The sequence below is a fragment of the Struthio camelus genome, chromosome 1 (assembly GCF_040807025.1).
Source record: "Struthio camelus isolate bStrCam1 chromosome 1, bStrCam1.hap1, whole genome shotgun sequence".
Lineage (NCBI taxonomy): Eukaryota > Metazoa > Chordata > Aves > Struthioniformes > Struthionidae > Struthio > Struthio camelus.
Genome location: NC_090942.1, coordinates 195,177,621 through 195,186,617, shown reverse-complemented (window position 1 = coordinate 195,186,617; position 8,997 = coordinate 195,177,621).

Here is an 8,997-nt window from a genome sequence, read left to right as displayed (position 1 = left end):
TTCACTATTATCTTTATCTGCTGCAAAGAGATAGCACATTAAGTTTAGATTGCTCATAGGATGGTGTGAATGTGTGGAGCCTGGTTTTCACTGTGGCCCATGTTTCACGTCATTAAGGACAGCTTGTGGGTCACTCTTGGAAACACATTAGCTAGATTAGATTAGATTAGATTCAAAGTTCAGCTTTTAGTATGTAAGAGGAAGATGATGAAAAGCAGAAAAGCTCAGAGGCTAATCTTGGTTTACCTGAGCACAGACAGTTCTGTTGAGGAACACAGACATTCTTGAAAGGATCTTGAAGACCTGTCTAGAGCTACTATCTGATAAAGGTCTGCCACATTTATTTGCAGCGGACCAGCATTATGGAGTAAAAGCCTCTGCGCGACATTGCAGATGATTATAAGTGGCTTGCCCAGAGAACCAACACATTACAATTGCTACCTGCAAATAGGTTAAAATAAGAATAAAATCATATTTAAATTAGGACAAAATGAGATATTTTCACTCACTAAAAGGTATTATAAAAAGCAAAGGTGCAGCTAGAGTGAAACATGAAGGCTTTAATTGACTGTCCAAGGTTTCTTTTCTCTCTTTTTTTTCTCATAAATGCCTCATTTGTGCACAGGTTCCATTTTTGTTAGATGCGTACATGTAGCCCTAGGTACATGGTGGTTAAGGCAAAGTCATTTATTTTTCAAAGTGTTAGAGAAGGGAATTGTAGCCGACTTAACTTCAGCTTAACATAAGTCTGATTCTTGCTTAGCTGAAGCTAAGTCGTCTACAATTCCCTTCTCTAACACAAAGCCAGCACAGAAATAATAAAATAAAGCTCTATTGTGACTGGCTGAGATAGAGAGAAAGACTTTTGACCTGCATTCAGTTTTTTCAGTGCCTGGTTTGTATGGGTGAGTATTTCACAGTTATTCCTGAAAGGCATATTCTAGCTTGTTGGTAGGGAGAGATGTGCCAAAGACCCATGTGCTCTTCATGTTCCACTTCAGATCTTCTTCAAGAGCATCAGCGGTCAGTACTGGGTCCAGTCTTGTTCAATGTATTCATCAATGACCTGGAGGAAGGGACAGAGTGCACCCTCAGCAAGTTTGCTGATGATCTTAAAGTGGGAGGAGTGGCTGGTACCCTAGAGGGCTGTGCTGCCATTCAGAGGGACCTGGACAGGCTGGAGAGTTGGGCAGAGAGGAACCTCCTGAAGTTCAGCAAAGGCAAGTGCAGGGTCCTGCACCTAGGCAGGAATAACCCCAAGCACCAGGACAGGCTGGGGACTGACCTGCTGGAAAGCAGCTCTTTGGAGAATGACCTGGGGAGGCCTCACCTGGAGTCCTGTGTCCAGTTCTGGGCTCCCCAGTACAAGAGAGACATGGAGCTACTGAAGTAAGTCCCAAGAAGGGCTGCTAAGATGCTGAGGGGACTGGAGCATCTCTCCTGTGAGGAAAGGCTGCGAGAGCTGGGCCTGTTGAGCCTGGAGAAGAGAAGACTGAGAGGGGATCTCATCAACGTGTACAAGTATGTGAAGGGAGGGTGTTGAGAGGATCGGGCCAGTCTCTTCTCCGTGGTGCCCAGTGACAGGACAAGAGGCAACGGGCAGAAACTGAACCACAGGCAGTTCCATCTGAACCTGAGGCAAAACTTCTTTCCTGTGAGGGTGAGAGAGCACTGGAAGAGGTTGCCCAGAGAGGTGGTGGAGTCTCCTTTGCTGGAGATACTGAAAACCCGTCTGGATGTGATCCTGGGCAACATGCTCTAGAGGTCCCTGCTTGAACAGGGAGGTTGGACTAGATGATCTCCAGAGGTCCCTTCCAACCTCAACCATTCTGTGATTCTGTGATTCTGTGATTCCATGATCCGTGGGGCCTAAACCTACCACTGGCTCCCTTTCTTTTCAGTGAAATCCACCTCAGTGCAAAGAAGGGCAAACAGGGCCTAACTCAAAAAATTTCCTTTACTCTAAACCCAAAACAAAAACAAATAAATGTGCTATGAGGAGAATGCTTCTCAAGATGCCCTTCTTGTACTGATTTATAAACAACTGTCTAATTTAAGCCAAAAGTGTGCTATGTGTCTGCTAAAAACATTTAAAAGATACCCTTGCTATTATGGTAATTAAATATGCATGAGATGGAAAATAACAAAAACACAAAAATAGCCATGGTTGCCACAGATGACTAATAAATATAATAAAGCAAGAGTTACATTTAATAAGTAAACTAAAATAATATGGTGACAGTGGGACAAGATCATAAAGTCTGTAGAAAATAATGTGCTGTGCTGTAAAGAGCAACAAAAACTTAAGTCCAAACAGTACAAAACAATGATGAATAACAGAGAATGAGAAAATAATATACTGGTGAGCAAGACACTTGAAATGCACAAGGCTGCATGAACAGTGTGATTATCCACAGTGATTACTGCATTTTCTTATAAATCTTCACAATGCCAGCAGCATTTAATTCCTTTCTAAGACCAGCGGAACATTACACAGGAAGAGTGATCAGCCAAGTCTTTAGACAGAGTAAGGGGGAGGTGAGGTTTTGCATCACTTTCAGCTATTTTCCCTCCAGGAACTGTGTCATAAAAATAATTAAGCTGTGCGGGGATTTGTCTCCACTACAAACTTTAAGGAAAAATGAGAGGGAATCCTAAAAGACTCCCAAAATAACGTCTCTCCCAACATATCAGTCTTGTTTTAGAATGTTTAGTTATTTCTTTTTATTTATGAACTCTTTTTAAAGTGTTATTTCTTTCTTGCTAAATGTGAATTTCTGACTATAAAGAAAAAAATTACCTCTTCCTATTCCCAAATGTAAGGTAATTATTTCCTTCCACTTAGCATGCAGTATTAAAAAAGGGAGGGAGGGGAGGAAGTAGATTTGTTTTGTGTGACACTAGCATTAATAGGCCAAACTTCAGATGCCTGAGAGACTGTCAAATACTGACCAAAAGCAAACTCAAGAAACCCCATAGAGTTATCCTTTTATACTAGATATTTTTTAAAGTTATTATGTCTTATTTTTTATGCTGCTGGAATAGTACTCACACAATAAAAATCTTTAAAATGACCAGGAAAGAAGGCATTTATACCTCACAATGATTTCCAGCTGTTTAGTTTTCTTTTTTTAGTATGTATAAGAACTTACATACAAGCATATACTTGTATGCAAGTATACACAACTTAGTATACACAAGTATACACAAGTGTGTACAGGTGTATATAAGAACTTTTAGCTGAGATAATTAATGAGTAAATTCAGAGGAGAGACAAACCAAGTGAATCTTCAGATTGTTTCTCCTCCCTCCCTTGAGCTTCATAAGTTGTTGCTGGTGACACAACATTTAATAGTTTTTATTCCAGGCACAGATTTACACAGCTCAAATGTAAATTGTCCTAGTATCACCAGGCAGTGACCATGTACGTCGTGTGAGAATTTGTTTCTGTATTTAAAAGCCCTCAGTTGCTTAATTTTCAACAATCCTTGTCAGAATAGATAAATTTGAACTAGAATCTGTCCTGCTTTCAAGCTGGGAGCAAGAAAAAAATCCCAAATTGTCTTGGCTTGCTCAAAATAACCTCTTATTTTTGCTCATTTTTTGGTGTTATTAAGGGCAACACTGTGCTTTAGTTTAGCAGAATTAGTCCAGACATCCTCTTGAATATTACACATCAGAAAGCTCATAAGGAAAGCTGTTGAAAATATGGAAGCTTTAGTTTTGCAGAGATTCATGCTACTGCTTGCTTGGGGTTAGAGGTGTCAGCTCTGCATTTCATTGTCAATTGAAAGGAACACAGAATTCCGGTGGAGGTCATTCCTATTGCCTTCCTACTGAAATCTTCTCAAATGGCTTTGGCATGTGTTTTCAACTTCCAATCAGGGAAAAAAAATATTTTTTCTTATTCATGAGTGACATCAAGGGAGAGCGAAAGAGACACAGACTGTTGATGTGCTGCTGGTTAGAGCAGTGTTTGTCAACCTGTTGGTCGTAGTCTGCTAAGGACGTGCACCATACTGTAGGGGAGACAAGGAGCAAAGCTCAGCTTAACCAGCTCTGCCAGGCTCCTTAGTTCAGCCCCCGGCCAGAGCCACGACTCCTGTGATAAGGCAGGGTCACAAAGAGGTGGCACTGGTGGCCCACAGCACAGCACAGCCCGGGGAGGCATGCCTGCTGCAGAGGTCGGAGGAAGGTGAGGAGGCAGCAATGGGAGGAAGTGTAGCTTGGGATTTGGGAACATCAGAGCAGTGCTAGGGATCCAGCAAGGCGTGATGGCAAGGACCAACTTACCAGGGAGTCCAGGGATGGATATGTGGGACAGTAGGGTAGGCCAAAGAAATAGACTTTGGCAAAGACTGGAAGAAATGAGAAGCCAGTAGCACCAAGACCTCCCTAACCATGGTTGGCATCCAATAAAGTCAGTTATTCATATGGAATATGGAAGTAAGATGGTTAAATTTGCTCCAGATTCCAACAGGGAGATTTTGCTCTGGGTCTATAATTTCCCACCACAGTGGGAACCACTTGGCCAACCTAGTTCTGAATGGGTATCTCTCTCTGCCACGGATACATTCGTGGAAATGATTTTTTTTTTCAACAGTTCTGCATTTCAGTTTTCCCAATCAATTCTAGGATATGGCTGCAGAACTGGTTTCAGTAAATAACTACCATCTGCACAGGCTTTCTCAGGGCTGGTTCCAGCTTTGCATGAGGCTTTAAAACTTTTTGAGTAACCTGATCCAAATTTAGATTTTGCAAATATTACTCTGTGCTACTTGGCTCAAGTTTGATGGTTATGTTTCTTTGTAAGTTTAGTAGAAGTAAATCAAAATAAAATAGAGTAACAAATAAAAAAACAATGACATGGAAAGCTACAGCTTATAACTCTTCTAAAAAGATGCATTTATCCATGGATTGCAAATCTAGCTTCAGGAAAAGCTTGCTGTCTGAAAGACACACGATTTCCCAGGTCCCATGCCAGAGTGCACATGCAGGGGAAAGAATGCAGAAACGCAGTGGAAATAGGTTGAGATTCAACAAACTGAAATAAATGCCGTGTGTTGGGACAGATAAAAGCTGCAGTATTTCAGTAAGAACCCTCCAGCTAACCCCTTTTCAACAGACTTTGGAAGGACTGCGCTTACATTATCCAGCATATTTCTTGTGCATGCTATACACTAGTCCAGATTGTGTATATATAATTACATTTTTCCTTGCAACAACAGAATGAGGAAGTTTCAGATAAAGAACTCTTAGAAAAACACCTTTTCTTCTGTTCAAAAAGAAACATAATAAAACTTGGAATATTTAAGCTTCACTCAAAACTGGCAAAGATAATATTCATTAGTCACTATAATTCAGTTTGTCATACTAATATTAAATTAAAACTTAGGTTCTGAGACTAATTCTCATTTATAGGACAAAAGTTCTAATAGAAAACTTTTGCGTTCAGATAAGGTTCTTAGGAATAAACTGGTTATGTTTGTGTTCTCTGAAGATCGGGACCAGAACAAATCTCTCCTCAGTCAGTTTTCTCAGTTTCTACAACTAATTAAAAGTTTGTACATCTACAAGCTCTGAGAGTCCAGGTCAAAACTGTAATGTGTTATGAGGACTGTATTTTCAGATATTATATTTAAGTGTAACTACCATCCATGCCTTTAATACATGCTCCTATACAGTGTTCAAGACATTAAAAAAAGCGAAAAGAGTAGTAACTGGCATACAAGTGAAAAATAGCAAAACTGGTAAACCGGATTACAGAATCACAGAATCACAGAATCACAGAATGGCCGAGGTTGGAAGGCACCTCTGGAGATCATCTAGTCCAAGCCCCCTGCTCAAGCAGGCTCCTCTAGAGCATATTGCCCAGGATCACATCCAGACGGGTTTTGAATATCTCCAGGGAAGGAGACTCCACCACCTCTCTGGGCAACCTCTTCCAGTGCTCTGTCACCCTCGCAGTGAAGTTTTTTCTCAGGTTTAGGTGGAACTGCCTGTGGTTCAGTTTCTGCCCGTTGCCTCTTGTCCTGTCACTGGGCACCACGGAGAAGAGACTGGCCTCATCCTCTTGACACTCCCCCTTCAGATACTTGTACACATTGATGAGATCCCCTCTCAGTCTTCTCTTCTCCAGGCTCAACAGGCCCAGCTCTCGCAGCCTTTCAATGGCCTTTCATCATGGCCTTGATAAAGGCCATGGTACAGAACACAAGTAAACAGCAACATGTAAAAACAGGCTCACTTCAGAGTATGTCAAAGAATCAGAGATGAGAAGGGAGACACAAACTGCAAGAGACAGAACCCTTGGAGAGCTAAGTTTGTACATAGTGCTTCAAGGAGGGGGAAGTGGGAAACATGGGGTGTTTTAATTCTGCTTTTCAAAATATAAAGTGTGATAAAGACAGCCAGTAAGCTAGAATAAGAAAATGAATCTCTTTGTAACCTTTGGGGGAGAGAAGAGGTGCGTATCTAAGTCCACTATTCTATATCCTTCATCACCAGGGTACCTGCCACACTTAGTAGCAGGCCCACATTTTCCCTAGGCTTCTTTTGCTGCTTAGGTACTTAGAGAAACCTTAGAGCTCCAGATGGGCTTTAACTCTCCTAACCCCATCCCTGCATGCTCAGACAATGTCTCTATGTTCCTCCTGGATTGCTTGTCCCTTCTTCCACCTCTTGTACACTTCCTTTTTTATGCTTCAGTTTAGTTAGGAGCTCCTTGTTCATTCATGCAGGCCTCTTGCTTGCTTTGCTTGATTTCCTGCTTGTTGGGATGGACTATTGAGCTTGGGAGGGGACAACTGTCTCTCTTGGAGCCCTCTTACCTCCAGGGCTGTATCCCATGGAACTCTTACATACCTTCTTATACATGTTCTATTTTGTTTGGGTGGGAGGACCACAGTAAATTAAACTACCCTGACCTGTTTTGCACTATGAGGAAAACCAGCAAAATTTACTGTGTCATAGAGTGCCTGTGCAAAAAAGAAGCTGAAATTTGGGCCTTCATCCTTTTAGGCAGAGCTGAGAGAGCTGGTAACACTAGGAAAAACTGCACATTCTCAGAAACTGCCCCAGCACATCAGTAGAAGGCACGAAATGTCTGTCTATCAGTGTTCTGTCACCCACACCTCCAGGCTAACGCATTTACCTTCCTCTAACTGTTACACAATGCTGAGGCTATGACATGGCAACTCAAGCACCACCCCCTCACAAGGTGCCTTCTTAACATCAAGACTGCTGAAACAAAAACAAAAATGTTTGGGATTATATAAAAGAAAGTCTGAGCTTTATCATGTAGAGTGTTGCTCCAAGGCCCCTAAACCTAGTGTGTTTGTTGCAGTTTTCCTCCAAATCAGTGGTTACCCATGACAAACGATATCAAATGTGGATCTGTTTCCATTTGCGAATGCCAGTGAAGTTTTAATTGAAGCTTTTTTCACTAAGGGAGTCTTAAGTATTGATTGCATAGGTTTAATCACCTAGGAATACAGATATAATCTGCTAGTCTAGAATCATGAAGCTTTTGAAAGGAAAGGTGCTTGAGCATTTATATTTTTATGTGAGGGTGTTGAAATAAAACTGTGATTTCAATCAGGAAAGCAGTTTTCATAAAGACAAAGAGATATAGTTGTAATATATATTTTTCTGTACTGTATCATCTAAAGGTTATAGAAGTAAGTTTTCCATCAACTCTGCTGGTGAGTGTTTTAAATCCTAGGAATATAGGGTGAAATCTTGACCTCAGTAAATGTTTTACCCCAGCTTAAGAGAGATGAGATTTCACTCATAGACACTGGATCAGAGGAGACTCAGTTAAGTCATAAAATATGCCTTGTAACTTCAAGATATTCTTAGAATACACGTTCTAATTTTATAATTTACCAAATGAGTTTTAAAAGCATGAGATGAAATCTCGATTGTTCCCCATATCCTCCAAGATCTGATAAGATATTTTTCCTTTTTTTTGTCAAAATGTATTTTCTGTTTTTTCCTCTTGCTCTTGGCTGTAGCACCATGTACCAAAGAAGATACTTCCTCTGCTTTTCATGAGTGCACTTTAAATGTTTGTCCCTTACCTGCTGGTTACCATTGCTACCTGTACTTAACACTCTATTTTCCTCTTCATTGCCTGAAATCCAGCACTTTGTCAATGCCTAGAATTAATACAACAGCTCAGAATGTCAGCTCATGTTAATTAACCTAGATTTCAGGGAAATTATACTTTTTTACGCTCATGAATCAAAAGGCCTCAGTTTTCCCCAGTGATCGAAATCAGAGCCTAATAGAAATTAGGGACAAAACTCTTGCAGATTTCACTGAAAATTATATTAGGGTTGGGGGAAAGTTGGGAAATGAAATCGTATATAGAAATTTAAAGTGCTACATGACAAAATAGTTAGAAATATTGATCTTTTGTGATTGTATCACATGTAAAGTAGTCTAATCTGCTGACCACAATCACCTCCAGATCCTTTTCCTTATTAGAAATTTTTAGACTTTTTTCACCTGCTAAAATAATGTCTTGTTTAATTCAGTTCATCAGGTTTATACTCCTGAATAGAAAGTATAGTAAAATTATACTATTTTCTTTACAAAATACTACTCATTTAGAAAATTGGTTACTCAATCTGTCTTGGCAAATATTTAATATTTTCTCATTGAAATTAGACATTACACATGATTCTAGTGAAAATCACCATAGGAACCATTCATTATTATATATCTGTGACGGTTTAGGGGAAGGCGTTGGCCATTAAGGTATAGCTGAATATTACTGAACTTTAAGTGCTATAAAATTCTCTTTTATTATGTCAGAATATAAAATTCAGATCTGATTTTAAAATAGATTATATATTTCTTCTTTATAATTACTCTATAGAAGTGAATGAATACAATCTAGTATTTATACATTCAGTATTATCTCTGTTAAATTAATACATGCAATATTCCAATATATATAATATTCCAAGTTGTTATGACAATACTATACTT